The sequence below is a fragment of the Diplotaxodon limnothrissa genome, linkage group LG3 (genome assembly GCF_057381915.1).
Source record: "Diplotaxodon limnothrissa isolate DT_005_m linkage group LG3, D_limnothrissa_male_GT1.1, whole genome shotgun sequence".
NCBI classification, from domain to species: Eukaryota; Metazoa; Chordata; class Actinopteri; order Cichliformes; family Cichlidae; genus Diplotaxodon; species Diplotaxodon limnothrissa.
This window is the reverse complement of record NC_140598.1, coordinates 9,461,403-9,482,528: the sequence shown is the minus strand read 5'-3', so window position 1 is coordinate 9,482,528 and position 21,126 is coordinate 9,461,403.

Below are 21,126 nucleotides of genomic sequence, written 5' to 3'. Positions count from 1 at the left end.
AAAGCAGGGGCCCTTGACTCCAGCAGGGGCTCTTGACTCAAGTTGGTGTCCATGACTCCAGGTATGCGTCACTGGAGGCGCAGGGGCCCTTGACTCCAGCAGGGGCCCTTGACTCCAGGGATGCGTCACTGGAGGCGCAGGGGCCCTTGACTAAAGAAGGGGCCCTTGATTCAATCAGGGGCCCTTGACTCCAGCAGGGGCCTATGACTCCAGGGATGCGTCACTGGAGGCGCAGGGGCCTTTGACTCCAGCAGGGGCCCTTTACTCCAGGGACGCGTCATTGGAGGCGCAGGGCCCCTTGACTAAAGCAGGGGCCCTTGACTCCAGCAGGTTCCCTTGACTCCAGCAGGGGCCCTTGACTCCAGAAGGGGCCCTTGACTCCAGCAGGGGCCCTTAACTCCAGCAGGGGCGCTTGACTCCAGCAGGAGCCCTTGACTCAAGCAGGGGCCCTTGACTCCAGCAGGGGCCCTTGACTTCAGGTACGCATCACTGGAGGCGCAGGGCCCCTTGACTTCTGCAGGGGCCCTTGACTCAAGCAGGGGCCCTTGACTCCAGCAGGGGCCCTTGACTCCAGAATGGGCCCTTGACTCCAGCAGGGGCCCTTGACTCCAGCAGGGGCGCTTGACTCCAGGGACTCGTCACTGGAGGCGCAGGGGCCCTTGACTCAAGCAGGGGCCCTTGACTCCAGCAGGGGCCCTTGACTCCAGCAGGGGCCCTTGACTAAAGAAGGGGCCCTTGACTCAAGCAGGGGCCCTTGACTCCAGGGACGCATCACTGGAGGCGCCGGGGCCCTTGACTACATCAGGGGCCCTTGACCCATGCAGGGCCCCTTGACCCAAACAGGGGCCCTTGACTCCCAGGACGCGTCACTGGAGGCGCAGGGGCCCTTGACTCCAAGGACGCGTCACTGGAGGCGTCTCTATCAGTCTTAGTTTCAATGGATCTCAGTGCAGCATTTGACACAGTTGACCACAACATATTACTCAAACGACTGGAGAACTGGGCAGGTTTTTCAGGAACTGTACTATACTCGTTAAAAAACATACTTGAAGACTCACCTGTTCTCAGCTGCATTTGAATAAAGCACCAAATCCACACTTTTAAGCTTAAATTTCAAAACTAACATTTTAACTACTGATCTTATCTATTTCTGATTTTGTTTTGATTTTATATACTGTTTTTGTTTGTTTGTTTGTTTGCTTGTTAATTAGTTAGTTACTTTGTTTGCTTGTTCAAATCAATTTGCAATCATGCTTTTTATTTGTTTTTGTTTCTAATGTCTCTGTAAAGCACTTTGAATCACCTTGTTGTTGAATTGTCTGTGAAGGTTCTCAGTCATCCAGGTCATAGTAGTCAATGGAGCTTGCAAAGAAAAGCGTCTGGACTTCTTTAAGTTGCTTGAAGACGTTTCACTTCACAGCAGGGACCCTTGACTCCAGGGACGCGTCACTGTAGGAGCAGGGACCCTTGACTCCAGCAGGGGCCCTTGACTCCAGCAGGGGCCCTTGACTCAAGCAGGGGCCCTTGACTCCAGCAGGTTCCCTTGACTCCAGCAGGGGCCCTTGACTCCAGAAGGAGCCCTTGACTCCAGCAGGGGCCCTTGACTCCAGCAGGGGCCCTTGACTCCAGCAGGGGCCCTTGACTAAAGCAGGGGCCCTTGACTCCAGTAAGGGCCCTTAACTCAAGCAGGGGCCCTTGACTCCAGCAGGTGCCCATGACTCCAGGGATGCGTCATTGGAGGCGCAGGGGCCCTTGACTCAAGCAGGGGCCCTTGACTAAAGAAGGGGCCCTTGATTCAATCAGGGGCCCTTGACTCCAGCAGGGGCCCTTGACCCCAGGGACGCGTCATTTGAGGCGCAGGGGCCCTTGACTCCAGCAGGGGCCCTTGACTCAAGCAGGGGCCATTGACTCCAGCAGGGGCCCTTGACTACAGCAGGGGCCCCATGACTCCAGGGATGCGTCACTGGAGGCGCAGGGGCCTTTGACTCCAGCAGGGGCCCTTGACTCCAGGAACGCTTCACTTGAGGGGCAGGGGCCCTTGACTCCAGCAGGGGCCCTTGACTCCAGGGACGCGTCACTGGAGGCGCAGGGGCCCTTGACTCCAGCAGGGGCCCTTGACTCAAGCAGGGACCCTTGACTCAAGCAGGGGCCCTTGGCTCCAGCAGGGGCCCTTTACTCCAGGGACGCGTCATTGGAGGCGCAGGGCCCCTTGACTCAAGCAGGGGCCCTTGACTCCAGCAGGGGCCCATGACTCGAGGGACGCGTCACTGGAGGCGCAGGGGCCCTTGACTCCAGCAGGGGCCCTTGACTCCAGGGACGCGTCACTGGAGGCGCAGGGGCCCTTGACTCCAGCAGGGGCCCTTGACTCCAGGGACGCGTCATTTGAGGTGCAGGGGCCCTTCACTCCAGCAGGGGCCCTTCACTCCAGCAGGGGCCCTTGAGTAAAGCAGGGGCCCTTGACCCAAGCAGTGTCCCTTGACCCAAGCAGGGGCCCTTGACTCAAGCAGGGGCCCTTGACTCCAGCAGGGGCCCTTGACTCCAGCAGGGGCCCTTGAGTAAAGCAGGGGCCCTTGACTCCAGCCGGGGCCCTTGACTCACGCAGGGGCCCTTGACTCCAGCAGGGGCCCTTGACTCACGCAGGGGCCCTTGACTCCAGCAGGGGCCCTTGACTCCAGCAGGGGCCCTTCACTCCAGCAGGGGCCCCATGACTCCAGGGACGCGTCACTGGAGGCGCAGGGGCCCTTGACTCCAGCAGGGGCTCTTGACTCAAGTTGGTGCCAATGACTCCAGGTATGCGTCACTGGAGGCGCAGGGGGCCCTTGACTCACGCAGGGGCCCTTGACTCCAGCAGGGGCCCTTGACTAAAGAAGGGGCCCTTGACTCAAGCAGGGGCCCTTAACTCCAGCAGGGGCGCTTGACTCAAGCAGGGGCCCTTGACTCCAGCAGGGGCCCTTGAGTAAAGCAGGGGCCCTTGACTCAAGCCGGGGCCCTTGACTCACGCAGGGGCCCTTGACTCCAGCAGGGGCCCTTGACCCAAGCAGGGGCCCTTGACTCCCGGGACGCGTCACTGGAGGCGTCTCTATCAGTCTTAGTTTCACTGGATCTCAGTGCAGCATTTGACACAGTTGACCACAACATATTACTCAAACGACTGGAGAACTGGGCAGGTTTTTCAGGAACTGTACTATACTCGTTAAAAAACATACTTGAAGACTCACCTGTTCTCAGCTGCATTTGAATAAAGCACCAAATCCACACTTTTAAGCTTAAATTTCAAAACTAACATTTTAACTACTGATTTTATCTATTTATGATTTTATTTGTTTGCTTGTTTAAATCACTTTTAAATCATGCTTTTTATTTGTTTTTGTTTCTAATGTCTCTGTAAAGCACTTTGAATCACCTTGTTGTTGAATTGTTTGTGAAGGTTCTCAGTCATCCAGGTCATCGTAGTCAATGGAGCTTACAAAGAAAAGCGTCTGGACTTCTTTAAGTTGCTTGAAGACGTTTCACTTCACAGCAGGGGCCCTTGACTCCAGCAGGTGCCCATGACTCCAGGGATGCGTCACTGGAGGCGCAGGGGCCCTTGACTCCAGCAGGTGCCCATGACTCCAGGGATGCGTCACTGGAGGCGCCGGGGCCTTTGACTCCAGCAGGGGCCCTTGACTCCAGGAACGCTTCACTTGAGGCGCAGGGGCCCTTGACTCCAGCAGGGGCCCTTGACTCCAGGGACGCGTCACTGGAGGCGCAGGGGCGCTTGACTCCAGCAGGGGCCCTTGACTCCAGCAGGGGCCCATGACTCGAGGGACGCGTCAGTGGAGGCGCAGGGGCCCTTGACTCCAGCAGGGGCCCTTTACTCCAGGGACGCGTCATTGGAGGCGCAGGGCCCCTTGACTCAAGCAGGGGCCCTTGACTCCAGCAGGGGCCCATGACTCGAGGGACGCGTCACTGGAGGCGCAGGGGCCCTTGACTCCAGCAGGGGCCCTTGACTCCAGGGACGCGTCATTTGAGGTGCAGGGGCCCTTCACTCCAGCAGGGGCCCTTGACTCCAGCAGGGGCCCTTGACTCAAGCAGGGGCCCTTGACTCCAGCAGGGGCCCTTGACTCCAGCAGGGGCCCTTGACTAAAGAAGGGGCCCTTGACTCAAGCAGGGGCCCTTGACTCCAGGGACGCATCACTGGAGGCGCAGGGGCCCTTGACTCCAGCAGGGGCCCTTGACTCCAGGGACGCGTCATTTGAGGTGCAGGGGCCCTTCACTCCAGCAGGGGCCCTTGACTCCAGCAGGGGCCCTTGACTCAAGCAGGGGCCCTTGACTCCAGCAGGGGCCCTTGACTCCAGCAGGGGCCCTTGACTAAAGAAGGGGCCCTTGACTCAAGCAGGGGCCCTTGACTCCAGGGACGCATCACTGGAGGCGCCTGGGCCCTTGACTCCAGCAGGGGCCCTTGACCCATGCAGGGGCCCTTGACCCAAGCAGGGGCCCTTGACTCCCGGGACGCGTCACTGGAGGCGCAGGGGCCCTTGACTCCAGCAGGGCCCCTTGAATCCAGGGACGCGTCATTGGAGGCGTCTCTATCAGTCTTAGTTTCACTGGATCTCAGTGCAGCATTTGACACAGTTGACCACAACATATTACTCAAACGACTGGAGAACTGGGCAGGTTTTTCAGGAACTGTACTATACTCGTTAAAAAACATACTTGAAGACTCACCTGTTCTCAGCTGCATTTGAATAAAGCACCAAATCCACACTTTTAAGCTTAAATTTCAAAACTAACATTTTAACTACTGATTTTATCTATTTATGATTTTATTTGTTTTGATTTTATATACTGTTTTTGTTTGTTTGTTTTTTTGCTTGTTAATTAGTTAGTTACTTTGTTTGCTTGTTTAAATCAATTTTAAATCATGCTTTTTATTTGTTTTTGTTTCTAATGTCTCTGTAAAGCACTTTGAATCACCTTGTTGTTGAATTGTCTGTGAAGGTTCTCAGTCATCCAGGTCATCGTAGTCAATGGAGCTTGCAAAGAAAAGCGTCTGGACTTCTTTAAGTTGCTTGAAGACGTTTCACTTCACAGCAGGGGCCCTTGACTCCAGCAGGGGCCCTTGACTCAAGCAGGGGCCCTTGACTCCAGCAGGGGCCCTTGACTCCAGCAGGGGCCCTTGACTAAAGAAGGGGCCCTTGACTCAAGCAGGGGCCCTTGACTCCAGGGACGCATCACTGGAGGCGCCTGGGCCCTTGACTCCAGCAGGGGCCCTTGACCCATGCAGGGGCCCTTGACCCAAGCAGGGGCCCTTGACTCCCGGGACGCGTCACTGGAGGCGTCTCTATCAGTCTTAGTTTCACTGGATCTCAGTGCAGCATTTGACACAGTTTACCACAACATATTACTCAAACGACTGGAGAACTGGGCAGGTTTTTCAGGAACTGTACTAAACTCATTAAAAAACATCCATGAAGACTCACCTGTTCTCAGCTGCATTTGAATAAAGCACCAAATCCACACTTTTAAGCTTAAATTTCAAAACTAACATTTTAACTACTGATTTTATGTATTTCTGATTTTATTTGTTTGCTTGTTTAAATCACTTTTAAATCATGCTTTTTATTTGTTTTTGTTTCTAATGTCTCTGTAAAGCACTTTGAATCACCTTGTTGTTGAATTGTCTGTGAAGGTTCTCAGTCATCCAGGTCATCGTAGTCAATGGAGCTTGCAAAGAAAAGCGTCTGGACTTCTTTAAGTTGCTTGAAGACGTTTCGCTTCACAGCAGGGGCCCTTGACTCCAGCAGGGGCCCTTGACTCAAGCAGGGGCCCTTGACTCCAGCAGGGGCCCTTGACTAAAGAAAGGGCCCTTGACTCAAGCAGGGGCCCTTGACTCCAGGGACGCATCACTGGAGGCGCCTGGGCCCTTGACTCCAGCAGGGGCCCTTGACCCATGCAGGGGCCCTTGACCCAAGCAGGGGCCCTTGACTCCCGGGACGCGTCACTGGAGGCGTCTCTATCAGTCTTAGTTTCACTGGATCTCAGTGCAGCATTTGACACAGTTTACCACAACATATTACTCAAACGACTGGAGAACTGGGCAGGTTTTTCAGGAACTGTACTAAACTCGTTAAAAAACATACTTGAAGACTCACCTGTTCTCAGCTGCATTTGAATAAAGCACCAAATCCACACTTTTAAGCTTAAATTTCAAAACTAACATTTTAACTACTGATTTTATCTATTTCTGATTTTATTTGTTTGCTTGTTTAAATCACTTTTAAATCATGCTTTTTATTTGTTTTTGTTTCTAATGTCTCTGTAAAGCACTTTGAATCACCTTGTTGTTGAATTGTCTGTGAAGGTTCTCAGTCATCCAGGTCATCGTAGTCAATGGAGCTTGCAAAGAAAAGCGTCTGGACTTCTTTAAGTTGCTTGAAGACGTTTCACTTCACAGCAGGGGCCCTTGACTCCAGGGACAGGTCACTGTAGTCGCAGGGGCCCTTGACTCCAGCAGGGGCCCTTGACAAAAGCAGGGGCCCTTGACAAAAGCAGGGGCCCTTGACTCCAGTAAGGGCCCTTGAATCAAGCAGGGGCCCTTGACTCCAGCAGGGGCCCTTGACAAAAGCAGGGGCCCTTGACTCCAGTAAGGGCCCTTGAATCAAGCAGGGGCCCTTGACTCCAGCAGGTGCCCATGACTCCAGGGATGCGTCACTGGAGGCGCAGGGGCCCTTGACTCCAGCAGGGGCCCTTGACCCAAGCAGTGTCCCATGACTCAAGCAGGGGCCCTTGACTCCAGCAGGGGCCCTTGACTCCAGGGACGCGTCATTTGAGGTGCAGGGGCCCTTGACTCCAGCAGGGGCCCTTGAGTAAAGCAGGGGCCCTTGACCCAAGCAGTGTCCCTTGACCCAAGCAGGGGCCCTTGACTCCAGGGATGCGTCACTGGAGGCGCAGGGGCCCTTGACTCCAGCAGGGGCCCTTGAGTAAAGCAGGGGCCCTTGACTCCAGCAGGGGCGCTTGACTCCAGGGACTCGTCACTGGAGGCGATGGGGCCCTTGACTCCAGCAGGGGCCCTTGACTCAAGCAGGGGCCCTTGACTCCAGCAGGTGCCCTTGACTCCAGCAGGGGCCCTTGACTAAAGAATGGGCCCTTGACTCAAGCAGGGGCCCTTGACTCCAGGGACGCATCACTGGAGGCGCCGGGGCCCTTGACTACATCAGGGGCCCTTGACCCATGCAGGGGCCCTTGACCCAAGCAGGGGCCCTTGACTCCCGGGACGCGTCACTGGAGGCGCAGGGGCCCTTGACTCCAGCAGGGGCCCTTGACTCCAGCAGGGGCCCTTGACTCCAGTAAGGCCCTTGACTCCAGCTGGGGCCCTTGACTAAAGAAGGGGCCCTTGACTAAAGAAGGGGCCCTTGACTCAAGCAGGGGCCCTTGACCCAATCAGGGGCCCTTGACTCCAGCAGGGGACCATGACTCCAGGGATGCGTCACTGGAGGCGTAGGGGCCTTAGACTCCAGCAGGGGCCCTTGACTCCAGGGACGCGTCACTGGTGGCGCAGGGGCCCTTGACTCCAGCAGGGGCCCTTGACTCCAGCAGGGGCCCTTGACTCCAGGGACGCGTCACTGGAGGCGCAGGGGCCCTTGACTCCAGCAGGGGCCCTTGACTCAAGCAGGTGCCCTTGACTCCAGCAGGGGCCCTTGACTAAAGAAGGGGCCCTTGACCCAAGCAGGGGCCCTTGACTTCAGGGACACTTCACTGGAGGCGCAGGGGCCCTTGACTCCAGCAGGGGCCCTTGACTCCAGCAGGGGCCATTGACTACAGCAGGGGCCCTTGACTCCAGCAGGGGCCCCATGACTCCAGGGATGCGTCACTGGAGGCGCAGGGGCCCTTGACTCCAGCAGGGGCCCTTGACTAAAGAAGGGGCCCTTGATTCAATCAGGGGCCCTTGACTCCAGCAGGGGCCCTTGACTCCAGGGACGCGTCACTGGAGGCGCAGGGGCCTTTGACTCCAGCAGGGGCCCTTGATTCCAGGAACGCTTCACTTGAGGCGCAGGGGCCCTTGACTCCAGCAGGGGCCCTTGACTCCAGGGACGCGTCACTGGAGGCGCAGGGGCCCTTGACTCCAGCAGGGGCCCTTGACTCAAGCAGGGGCCCTTTACTCCAGGGACGCGTCATTGGAGGCGCAGGGCCCCTTGACTCCAGCAGGGGCCCTTGACTCCAGCAGGGGCCCTTGACCCAAGCAGGGGCCCTTGACTCCCGGGACGTGTCACTGGAGGCGCAGGGTCCCTTGACTCCAGCAGGGGCCCTTGACTTCAGGGACACTTCACTGGAGGCGCAGGGGCCCTTGACTCCAGCAGGGGCCCTTGACTCCAGCAGGGGCCCTTGACTCCAGTAAGGGCCCTTAACTCAAGCAGGGGCCCTTGACTCCAGCAGGTGCCCATGACTCCCGGGACGTGTCACTGGAGGCGCAGGGTCCCTTGACTCCAGCAGGGGCCCTTGACTCCAGCAGGGGCCCTTGACTCCAGGGACGCGTCATTGGAGGCGTCTCTATCAGTCTGTCATGAATCGCTGTGCGGCAGGCGGGAGTTGGACCCAAAATGCAGGACTCACAGACTCGAGGGAATGAACTCAAAACACAGCTTTATTTGCTGGTAAAACAAACATACAAACTAAACTAAACTGGGAAGCCACAAACTAAGAACTACAGCGAGACACAGGGAGATCCACACACAGCATGAGGGATGACGTCACACCGACTCAGAGAAACACAGGGTTTAAATACACTGGGGAGTAACGAGGGGAATGAGACACAGAAGGAGGGCACAGCTGGAAGAAATCAGGACTGACGAGACAAGCAAAGCAGGACACATTCACATAAGAAACGGACCTTCAAAGTAAAACAGGAAGTATCACACAGAGACGCGAACTTGACACAGTGGAGACAGCAACTAAGAAATACAGAGACATAAACCATAAGGCAGAGGTCTAAGAACCAAAATACACAGGGAAATACTCAGCTGGGAACACAAGAGACTAGACTAGAGAGAGTAACAAAAAACCAACCATGAGAACATAATGCACAATGCAGAGTGACAGAAAACAAGAAACTCAAACATGCAAAGACACAATTACACAGAACAGAGGGGACACAGAGAGACATGAAGGGCAAGGGATCAAAACTAGAAGCCATAGAATAAATCACACACAAGTACAATAATACGAAAATCACAAAGAACTAAGAACGCTGGGTCAGGAGACCCAGGACCGTGACACAGTCTTAGTTTCACTGGATCTCAGTGCAGCATTTGACACAGTTGACCACAACATATTACTCAAACGACTGGAGAACTGGGCAGGTCTTTCAGGAACTGTACTATACTCGTTAAAAAACATACTTGAAGACTCACCTGTTCTCAGCTGCATTTGAATAAAGCACCAAATCCACACTTTTAAGCTTAAATTTCAAAACTAACATTTTAACTACTGATTTTAACTATTTCTGATTTTATTTGTTTTGATTTTATATACTGTTTTGTTTGTTTGTTTGTTTGCTTGTTAATTAGTTATTTACTTTGTTTGTTTGTTTGTTTGTTTAAATCAATTTTAAATCATGCTTTTTATTTGTTTTTATTTCTAATGTCTCTGTAAAGCACTTTGAATCACCTTGTTGTTGAATTGTCAGTGAAGGTTCTCAGTCATTCAGGTCATCGTAGTCAATGGAGCTTGCAAAGAAAAGCGTCTGGACTTCTTTAAGTTGCTTGAAGACGTTTCACTTCACAGCAGGGGCCCTTGACTCCAGCAGGGGCCCTTGACTCCAGCAGGGGCCCTTGACTCAAGCAGGGGCCCTTGACTCCAGCAGGTTCCCTTGACTCCAGCAGGGGCCCTTGACTCCAGAAGGAGCCCTTGACTCCAGCAGGGGCCCTTGACTACATCTGGGGCCCTTGACCCATGCAGGGGCCCTTGACCCAAGCAGGGGCGCTTGACTCCAGGGACTCGTCACTGGAGGCGCAGGGGCCCTTGACTCCAGCAGGGGCCCTTGACTCAAGCAGGGGCCCTTGACTAAAGAAGGGGCCCTTGACTCAAGCAGGGGCCCTTGACTCCAGGGACGCATCACTGGAGGCGCCGGGGCCCTTGACTCCAGCAGGGGCCCTTGACTCCAGCAGGGGCCCTTGACTCAAGCAGGTGCCCTTGACTCCAGCAGGGGCCCTTGACTAAAGCAGGGGCCATTGACTCCAGCAGGGGCCCTTGACTCCAGCAGGGGCCCCATGACTCAAGCAGGGGCCCTTGACTCCAGCAGGGGCCCTTGACTCCAGCAGGGGCCCTTCACTCCAGCAGGGGCCCCATGACTCCAGGGATGCGTCACTGGAGGCGCAGGGGCCCTTGACTCCAGCAGGGGCCCTTGACCCAAGCAGGGGCCCTTGACTCCCGGGACGCGTCACTGGAGGCGTCTCTATCAGTCTTAGTTTCACTGGATCTCAGTGCAGCATTTGACACAGTTGACCACAACATATTACTCAAACGACTGGAGAACTGGGCAGGTTTTTCAGGAACTGTACTATACTCGTTAAAAAACATACTTGAAGACTCACCTGTTCTCAGCTGCATTTGAATAAAGCACCAAATCCACACTTTTAAGCTTAAATTTCAAAACTAACATTTTAACTACTGATTTTATCTATTTCTGATTTTATTTGTTTTGATTTTATATACTGTTTTTGTTTGTTTGTTTTTTTGCTTGTTAATTAGTTAGTTACTTTGTTTGCTTGTTTAAATCAATTTTAAATCATGCTTTTTATTTGTTTTTGTTTCTAATGTCTCTGTAAAGCACTTTGAATCACCTTGTTGTTGAATTGTCTGTGAAGGTTCTCAGTCATCCAGGTCATCGTAGTCAATGGAGCTTGCAAAGAAAAGCGTCGACTTCTTTAAGTTGCTTGAAGACGTTTCACTTCACAGCAGGGGCCCTTGACTCCAGCAGGTGCCCATGACTCCAGGGATGCGTCATTGGAGGCGCAGGGGCCCTTGACTAAAGCAGGGGCCCTTGACTCCAGTAAGGGCCCTTAACTCAAGCAGGGGCCCTTGACTCCAGCAGGTGCCCATGACTCCAGGGATGCGTCATTGGAGGCGCAGGGGCCCTTGACTCAAGCAGGGGCCATTGACTCCAGCAGGGGCCCTTGACCCCAGGGACGCGTCATTTGAGGCGCAGGGGCCCTTGACTCCAGCAGGGGCCCTTGACTCAAGCAGGGGCCATTGACTCCAGCAGGGGCCCTTGACTCCAGCAGGGGCCCTTGACTCCAGCAGGGGCCCCATGACTCCAGGGATGCGTCACTGGAGGCGCAGGGGCCCTTGACTCCAGCAGGGGCCGTTGACTAAAGAAGGGGCCCTTGATTCAATCAGGGGCCCTTGACTCCAGCAGGGGCCCATGACTCCAGGGATGCGTCACTGGAGGCGCAGGGGCCCTTGACTCCAGCAGGGGCCCTTGACTCCAGGGACGCGTCACTGGAGGCGCAGGGGCCCTTGACTCCAGCAGGGGCCTTTGACTCCAGCAGGGGCCCTTTACTCCAGGGACGCGTCATTGGAGGCGCAGGGCCCCTTGACTCAAGCAGGGGCCCTTGACTCCAGCAGGGGCCCTTGACTCCAGGGACGCGTCATTTGAGGTGCAGGGGCCCTTCACTCCAGCAGGGGCCCTTCACTCCAGCAGGGGCCCTTGACCCAAGCAGGGGCGCTTGACTCCAGGGACTCGTCACTGGAGGCGCAGGGGCCCTTGACTCCAGCAGGGGCCCTTGACTCCAGCAGGGGCCCTTGACTCCAGCAGGGGCCCTTGACCCATGCAGGGGCCCTTGACTCCAGCAGGGGCCCTTGACTCCAGGGACGCGTCATTGGAGGCGTCTCTATCAGTCTTAGTTTCAATGGATCTCAGTGCAGCATTTGACACAGTTGACCACAACATATTACTCAAACGACTGGAGAACTGGGCAGGTTTTTCAGGAACTGTACTATACTCGTTAAAAAACATACTTGAAGACTCACCTGTTCTCAGCTGCATTTGAATAAAGCACCAAATCCACACTTTTAAGCTTAAATTTCAAAACTAACATTTTAACTACTGATTTTATCTATTTCTGATTTTATTTGTTTGCTTGTTTAAATCACTTTTAAATCATGCTTTTTATTTGTTTTTGTTTCTAATGTCTCTGTAAAGCACTTTGAATCACCTTGTTGTTGAATTGTCTGTGAAGGTTCTCAGTCATCCAGGTCATCGTAGTCAATGGAGCTTGCAAAGAAAAGCGTCTGGACTTCTTTAAGTTGCTTGAAGACGTTTCACTTCACAGCAGGGGCCCTTGACTCCAGCAGGGGCCCTTGACTCAAGCAGGGGCCCTTGAGTAAAGCAGGGGCCCTTGACTCCAGCAGGGGCCCTTGAGTAAAGCAGGGGCCCTTGACTCCAGCAGGGGCGCTTGACTCCAGGGACTCGTCACTGGAGGCGCAGGGGCCCTTGACTCCAGCAGGGGCCCTTGACTCCAGCAGGGGCCCTTGACTAAAGAAGGGGCCCTTGACTCAAGCAGGGGCCCTTGACTCCAGGGACGCATCACTGGAGGCGCCGGGGCCCTTGACTACATCAGGGGCCCTTGACCCAAGCAGGGGCCCTTGACTCCCGGGACGCGTCACTGGAGGCGCAGGGGCCCTTGACTCCAGCAGGGGCCCTTGACTCCAGCAGGGGCCCTTGACTCCAGGGACGCGTCATTGGAGGCGTCTCTATCAGTCTTAGTTTCAATGGATCTCAGTGCAGCATTTGACACAGTTGACCACAACATATTACTCAAACGACTGGAGAACTGGGCAGGTTTTTCAGGAACTGTACTATACTCGTTAAAAAACATACAGTGGGGCAAAAAAGTATTTAGTCAGCCATCGATTGTGCAAGTTCCCCCACCTAAAATGATGACAGAGGTCAGTAATTTGCACCAGAGGTACACTTCAACTGTGAGAGACAGAATGTGAAAAAAAAATCCATGAATTCACATGGTAGGATTTGTAAAGAATTTATTCGTAAATCAGGGTGGAAAATAAGTATTTGGTCAATAACAAAAATACAACTCAATACTTTGCAACATAACCTTTGTTGGCAATAACAGAGGTCAAACGTTTACTATAGGTCTTTACCAGGTTTGCACACACAGTAGCTGGTATTTTGACCCATTCCTCCATGCAGATCTTCTCGAGAGCAGTGATGTTTTGGGGCTGTCACCGAGCAACACGGACTTTCAACTCCCGCCACAGATTTTCTATGGGGTTGAGGTCTGGAGACTGGCTAGGCCACTCCAGGACTTTCAAATGCTTCTTACGGAGCCACTCCTTTGTTGCCCGGGCGGTGTGTTTTGGATCATTGTCATGTTGGAAGACCCAGCCTCGTTTCATCTTCAAAGTTCTCACTGATGGAAGGAGGTTTTGGCTCAAAATCTCACGATACATGGCCCCATTCATTCTGTCCTTAACACGGATCAGTCGTCCTGTCCCCTTGGCAGACAAACAGCCCCATAGCATGATGTTTCCACCCCCATGCTTCACAGTAGGTATGGTGTTCTTGGGATGCAACTCAGTATTCTTCTTCCTCCAAACACGACGAGTTGAGTTTATACCAAAAAGTTCTACTTTGGTTTCATCTGACCACATGACATTCTCCCAATCCTCTGCTGTATCATCCATGTGCTCTCTGGCAAACTTCAGACGGGCCTGGACATGCACTGGCTTCAGCAGCGGAACACGTCTGGCACTGCGGGATTTGATTCCCTGCCGTTGTAGTGTGTTACTGATGGTGACCTTTGTTACTTTGGTCCCAGCTCTCTGCAGGTCATTCACCAGGTCCCCCCGTGTGGTTCTGGGATCTTTGCTCACCGTTCTCATGATCATTTTGACCCCACGGGATGAGATCTTGCGTGGAGCCCCAGATCGAGGGAGATTATCAGTGGTCTTGTATGTCTTCCATTTTCTGATGATTGCTCCCACAGTTGATTTTTTCACACCAAGCTGCTTGCCTATTGTAGATTCACTCTTCCCAGTCTGGTGCAGGTCTACAATACTCTTCCTGGTGTCCTTCGAAAGCTCTTTGGTCTTGGCCATGGCGGAGTTTGGAGTCTGACTGTTTGAGGCTGTGGACAGGTGTCTTTTATACAGATGATGAGTTCAAACAGGTGCCATTCATACAGGTAACGAGTGGGGAACAGAAAAGCTTCTTACAGAAGACGTTACAGGTCTGTGAGAGCCAGAGATTTTCCTTGTTTGAGGTGACCAAATACTTATTTTCCACCCTGATTTACGAATAAATTCTTTACAAATCCTACCATGTGAATTCATGGATTTTTTTTTCACATTCGGTCTCTCACAGTTGAAGTGTACCTCTGGTGCAAATTACTGACCTCTGTCATCATTTTAAGTGGGGGAACTTGCACAATCGGTGGCTGACTAAATACTTTTTTGCCCCACTGTACTTGAAGACTCACCTGTTCTCAGCTGCATTTGAATAAAGCACCAAATCCACACTTTTAAGCTTAAATTTCAAAACTAACATTTTAACTACTGATTTTTATCTATTTCTGATTTTATTTGTTTGCTTGTTTAAATCACTTTTAAATCATGCTTTTTATTTGTTTTTGTTTCTAATGTCTCTGTAAAGCACTTTGAATCACCTTGTTGTTGAATTGTCTGTGAAGGTTCTCAGTCATCCAGGTCATCGTAGTCAATGGAGCTTGCAAAGAAAAGCGTCTGGACTTCTTTAAGTTGCTTGAAGACGTTTCACTTCACAGCAGGGGCCCTTGACTCCAGCAGGGGCCCTTGACTCCAGCAGGGGCCCTTGACTCCAGCAGGTGCCCATGACTCCAGGGATGCGTCATTGGAGGCGCAGGGGCCCTTGACTCCAGCAGGGGCCCTTGACTAAAGACGGGGCCCTTGATTCAATCAGGGGCCCTTGACTCCAGCAGGGGCCCATGACTAAAGAAGGGGCCCTTGATTCAATCAGGGGCCCTTGACTCCAGCAGGGGCCCATGACTCCAGGGATGAGTCACTGGAGGCGCAGGGGCCTTTGACTCCAGCAGGGGCCCTTGACTCCAGGAACGCTTCACTTGAGGCGCAGGGGCCCTTGACTCCAGCAGGGGCCCTTGACTCCAGGGACGCGTCACTGGAGGCGCAGGGGCCCTTGACTCCAGCAGGGGCCCTTGACTCAAGCAGGGGCCCTTGACTCCAGCAGGGGCCCATGACTCGAGGGACGCGTCACTGGAGGCGCAGGGGCCCTTGACTCCAGCAGGGGCTCTTGACTCAAGTTGGTGCCCTTGACTCCAGGGACGCGTCATTGGAGGCGCAGGGCCCATTGACTCAAGCAGGGGCCCTTGACTCCAGGGACGCGTCACTGGAGGCGCAGGGGCCCTTGACTCCAGCAGGGGCCCTTGACTAAAGAAGGGGCCCTTGATTCAATCAGGGGCCCTTGACTCCAGCAGGGGCCCATGACTCCAGGGATGAGTCACTGGAGGCGCAGGGGCCTTTGACTCCAGCAGGGGCCCTTGACTCCAGGAACGCTTCACTTGAGGCGCAGGGGCCCTTGACTCCAGCAGGGGCCCTTGACTCCAGGGACGCGTCACTGGAGGCGCAGGGGCCTTTGCCTCCAGCAGGGGCCCTTTACTCCAGGGACGCGTCATTGGAGGCGCAGGGCCCCTTGACTCAAGCAGGGGCCCTTGACTCCAGCAGGGGCCCATGACTCCAGGGACGCGTCACTGGAGGCGCAGGGGCCCTTGACTCCAGCAGGGGCCCTTGACTCCAGGGACGCGTCACTGGAGGCGCAGGGGCCCTTGACTCCAGCAGGGGCTCTTGACTCAAGTTGGTGCCCATGACTCCAGGTATGCGTCACTGGAGGCGCAGGGGCCCTTGACTCACGCAGGGGCCCTTGACTCCAGCAGGGGCCCTTGACTCCAGCAGGGGCCCTTGACTAAAGAAGGGGCCCTTGACTAAAGAAGGGGCCCTTGACTCAAGCAGGGGCCCTTAACTCCAGCAGGGGCGCTTGACTCCAGCAGGGGCCCTTGACTCCAGCAGGGGCCCTTGACTAAAGAAGGGGCCCTTGACTAAAGAAGGGGCCCTTGACTCAAGCAGGGGCCCTTAACTCCAGCAGGGGCGCTTGACTCCAGCAGGGGCCCTTGACTCCAGCAGGGGCCCTTGACTCAAGCAGGGGCCCTTAACTCCAGCAGGGGCGCTTGACTCAAGCAGGGGCCCTTGACTCCAGCAGGGGCCCTTGAGTAAAGCAGGGGCCCTTGACTCCAGCCGGGGCCCTTGACTCACGCAGGGGCCCTTGACTCCAGCAGGGGCCCTTGAGTAAAGCAGGGGCCCTTGACTCCAGCCGGGGCCCTTGACTCACGCAGGGGCCCTTGACTCCAGCAGGGGCCCTTGACTAAAGCAGGGGCCATTGACTCCAGCAGGGGCCCTTGACTCCAGCAGGGGCCCCATGACTCAAGCAGGGGCCCTTGACTAAAGAAGGGGCCCTTGATTCAATCAGGGGCCCTTGACTCCAGCAGGGGCCCATGACTCCAGGGATGCGTCACTGGAGGCGCAGGGGCCCTTGACTCCAGCAGGGGCCCTTGACTAAAGAAGGGGCCCTTGATTCAATCAGGGGCCCTTGACTCCAGCAGGGGCCCTTGACTCCAGGAACGCTTCACTTGAGGCGCAGGGGCCTTTGACTCCAGCAGGGGCCCTTGACTCCAGGGACGCGTCACTGGAGGCGCAGGGGCCCTTGACTCCAGCAGGGGCCCTTGACTCAAGCAGGGGCCCTTGACTCAAGCAGGGGCCCTTGACTCCAGCAGGGGCCCTTTACTCCAGGGACGCGTCATTGGAGGCGCAGGGCCCCTTGACTCAAGCAGGGGCCCTTGACTCCAGCAGGGGCCCATGACTCGAGGGACGCGTCACTGGAGGCGCAGGGGCCCTTGACTCCAGCAGGGGCCCTTGACTCCAGCAGGGGCCCTTGACTCAAGCAGGGGCCCTTGACTCCAGCAGGGGCCCTTGACTCCAGCAGGGGCCCTTGACTAAAGAAGGGGCCCTTGACTCAAGCAGGGGCCCTTGACTCCCGGGACGCGTCACTGGAGGCGCAGGGGCCCTTGACTCCAGCAGGGGCCCTTGAATCCAGGGACGCGTCATTGGAGGCGTCTCTATCAGTCTTAGTTTCAATGGATCTCAGTGCAGCATTTGACACAGTTGACCACAACATATTACTCAAACGACTGGAGAACTGGGCAGGTTTTTCAGGAACTGTACTAAACTCGTTAAAAAACATACTTGAAGACTCACCTGTTCTCAGCTGCATTTGAATAAAGCACCAAATCCACACTTTTAAGCTTAAATTTCAAAACTAACATTTTAACTACTGATTTTATCTATTTCTGATTTTATTTGTTTTGATTTTATATACTGTTTTTGTTTGTTTGTTTTTTTGCTTGTTAATTAGTTAGTTACTTTGTTTGCTTGTTTAAATCAATTTTAAATCATGCTTTTTATTTGTTTTTGTTTCTAATGTCTCTGTAAAGCACTTTGAATCACCTTGTTGTTGAATTGTCTGTGAAGGTTCTCAGTCATCCAGGTCATCGTAGTCAATGGAGCTTGCAAAGAAAAGCGTCTGGACTTCTTTAAGTTGCTTGAAGACGTTTCACTTCACAGCAGGGGCCCTTGACTCCAGCAGGGGCCCTTGACTCAAGCAGGGGCCCTTGACTCCAGCAGGGGCCCTTGACTCCAGCAGGGGCCCTTGACTAAAGAAGGGGCCCTTGACTCAAGCAGGGGCCCTTGACTCCAGGGACGCATCACTGGAGGCGCCTGGGCCCTTGACTCCAGCAGGGGCCCTTGACCCATGCAGGGGCCCTTGACCCAAGCAGGGGCCCTTGACTCCCGGGACGCGTCACTGGAGGCGTCTCTATCAGTCTTAGTTTCACTGGATCTCAGTGCAGCATTTGACACAGTTTACCACAACATATTACTCAAACGACTGGAGAACTGGGCAGGTTTTTCAGGAACTGTACTAAACTCATTAAAAAACATCCTTGAAGACTCACCTGTTCTCAGCTGCATTTGAATAAAGCACCAAATCCACACTTTTAAGCTTAAATTTCAAAACTAACATTTTAACTACTGATTTTATGTATTTCTGATTTTATTTGTTTGCTTGTTTAAATCACTTTTAAATCATGCTTTTTATTTGTTTTTGTTTCTAATGTCTCTGTAAAGCACTTTGAATCACCTTGTTGTTGAATTGTCTGTGAAGGTTCTCAGTCATCCAGGTCATCGTAGTCAATGGAGCTTGCAAAGAAAAGCGTCTGGACTTCTTTAAGTTGCTTGAAGACGTTTCGCTTCACAGCAGGGGCCCTTGACTCCAGCAGGGGCCCTTGACTCAAGCAGGGGCCCTTGACTCCAGCAGGGGCCCTTGACTAAAGAAAGGGCCCTTGACTCAAGCAGGGGCCCTTGACTCCAGGGACGCATCACTGGAGGCGCCTGGGCCCTTGACTCCAGCAGGGGCCCTTGACCCATGCAGGGGCCCTTGACCCAAGCAGGGGCCCTTGACTCCCGGGACGCGTCACTGGAGGCGTCTCTATCAGTCTTAGTTTCACTGGATCTCAGTGCAGCATTTGACACAGTTTACCACAACATATTACTCAAACGACTGGAGAACTGGGCAGGTTTTTCAGGAACTGTACTAAACTCGTTAAAAAACATACTTGAAGACTCACCTGTTCTCAGCTGCATTTGAATAAAGCACCAAATCCACACTTTTAAGCTTAAATTTCAAAACTAACATTTTAACTACTGATTTTATCTATTTCTGATTTTATTTGTTTGCTTGTTTAAATCACTTTTAAATCATGCTTTTTATTTGTTTTTGTTTCTAATGTCTCTGTAAAGCACTTTGAATCACCTTGTTGTTGAATTGTCTGTGAAGGTTCTCAGTCATCCAGGTCATCGTAGTCAATGGAGCTTGCAAAGAAAAGCGTCTGGACTTCTTTAAGTTGCTTGAAGACGTTTCACTTCACAGCAGGGGCCCTTGACTCCAGGGACAGGTCACTGTAGTCGCAGGGGCCCTTGACTCCAGCAGGGGCCCTTGACAAAAGCAGGGGCCCTTGACAAAAGCAGGGGCCCTTGACTCCAGTAAGGGCCCTTGAATCAAGCAGGGGCCCTTGACTCCAGCAGGGGCCCTTGACAAAAGCAGGGGCCCTTGACTCCAGTAAGGGCCCTTGAATCAAGCAGGGGCCCTTGACTCCAGCAGGGGCCCTTGACTCCAGGGACGCGTCATTTGAGGTGCAGGGGCCCTTGACTCCAGCAGGGGCCCTTGAGTAAAGCAGGGGCCCTTGACCCAAGCAGTGTCCCTTGACCCAAGCAGGGGCCCTTGACTCCAGGGATGCGTCACTGGAGGCGCAGGGGCCCTTGACTCCAGCAGGGGCCCTTGAGTAAAGCAGGGGCCCTTGACTCCAGCAGGGGCGCTTGACTCCAGGGACTCGTCACTGGAGGCGATGGGGCCCTTGACTCCAGCAGGGGCCCTTGACTCAAGCAGGGGCCCTTGACTCCAGCAGGTGCCCTTGACTCCAGCAGGGGCCCTTGACTAAAGAATGGGCCCTTGACTCAAGCAGGGGCCCTTGACTCCAGGGACGCATCACTGGAGGCGCCGGGGCCCTTGACTACATCAGGGGCCCTTGACCCATGCAGGGGCCCTTGACCCAAGCAGGGGCCCTTGACTCCCGGGACGCGTCACTGGAGGCGCAGGGGCCCTTGACTCCAGCAGGGGCCCTTGACTCCAGCAGGGGCCCTTGACTCCAGTAAGGCCCTTGACTCCAGCTGGGGCCCTTGACTAAAGAAGGGGCCCTTGACTAAAGAAGGGGCCCTTGACTCAAGCAGGGGCCCTTGACCCAATCAGGGGCCCTTGACTCCAGCAGGGGACCATGACTCCAGGGATGCGTCACTGGAGGCGTAGGGGCCTTAGACTCCAGCAGGGGCCCTTGACTCCAGGGACGCGTCACTGGTGGCGCAGGGGCCCTTGACTCCAGCAGGGGCCCTTGACTCCAGCAGGGGCCCTTGACTCCAGGGACGCGTCACTGGAGGCGCAGGGGCCCTTGACTCCAGCAGGGGCCCTTGACTCAAGCAGGTGCCCTTGACTCCAGCAGGGGCCCTTGACTAAAGAAGGGGCCCTTGACCCAAGCAGGGGCCCTTGACTTCAGGGACACTTCACTGGAGGCGCAGGGGCCCTTGACTCCAGCAGGGGCCCTTGACTCCAGCAGGGGCCATTGACTACAGCAGGGGCCCTTGACTCCAGCAGGGGCCCCATGACTCCAGGGATGCGTCACTGGAGGCGCAGGGGCCCTTGACTCCAGCAGGGGCCCTTGACTAAAGAAGGGGCCCTTGATTCAATCAGGGGCCCTTGACTCCAGCAGGGGCCCTTGACTCCAGGGACGCGTCACTGGAGGCGCAGGGGCCTTTGACTCCAGCAGGGGCCCTTGATTCCAGGAACGCTTCACTTGAGGCGCAGGGGCCCTTGACTCCAGCAGGGGCCCTTGACTCCAGGGACGCGTCACTGGAGGCGCAGGGGCCCTTGACTCCAGCAGGGGCCCTTGACTCAAGCAGGGGCCCTTTACTCCAGGGACGCGTCATTGGAGGCGCAGGGCCCCTTGACTCCAGCAGGGGCCCTTGACTCCAGCAGGGGCCCTTGACCCAAGCAGGGGCCCTTGACTCCCGGGACGTGTCACTGGAGGCGCAGGGTCCCTTGACTCCAGCAGGGGCCCTTGACTTCAGGGACACTTCACTGGAGGCGCAGGGGCCCTTGACTCCAGCAGGGGCCCTTGACTAAAGCAGGGGCCCTTGACTCCAGTAAGGGCCCTTAACTCAAGCAGGGGCCCTTGACTCCAGCAGGTGCCCATGACTCCCGGGACGTGTCACTGGAGGCGCAGGGTCCCTTGACTCCAGCAGGGGCCCTTGACTCCAGCAGGGGCCCTTGACTCCAGGGACGCGTCATTGGAGGCGTCTCTATCAGTCTGTCATGAATCGCTGTGCGGCAGGCGGGAGTTGGACCCAAAATGCAGGACTCACAGACTCGAGGGAATGAACTCAAAACACAGCTTTATTTGCTGGTAAAACAAACATACA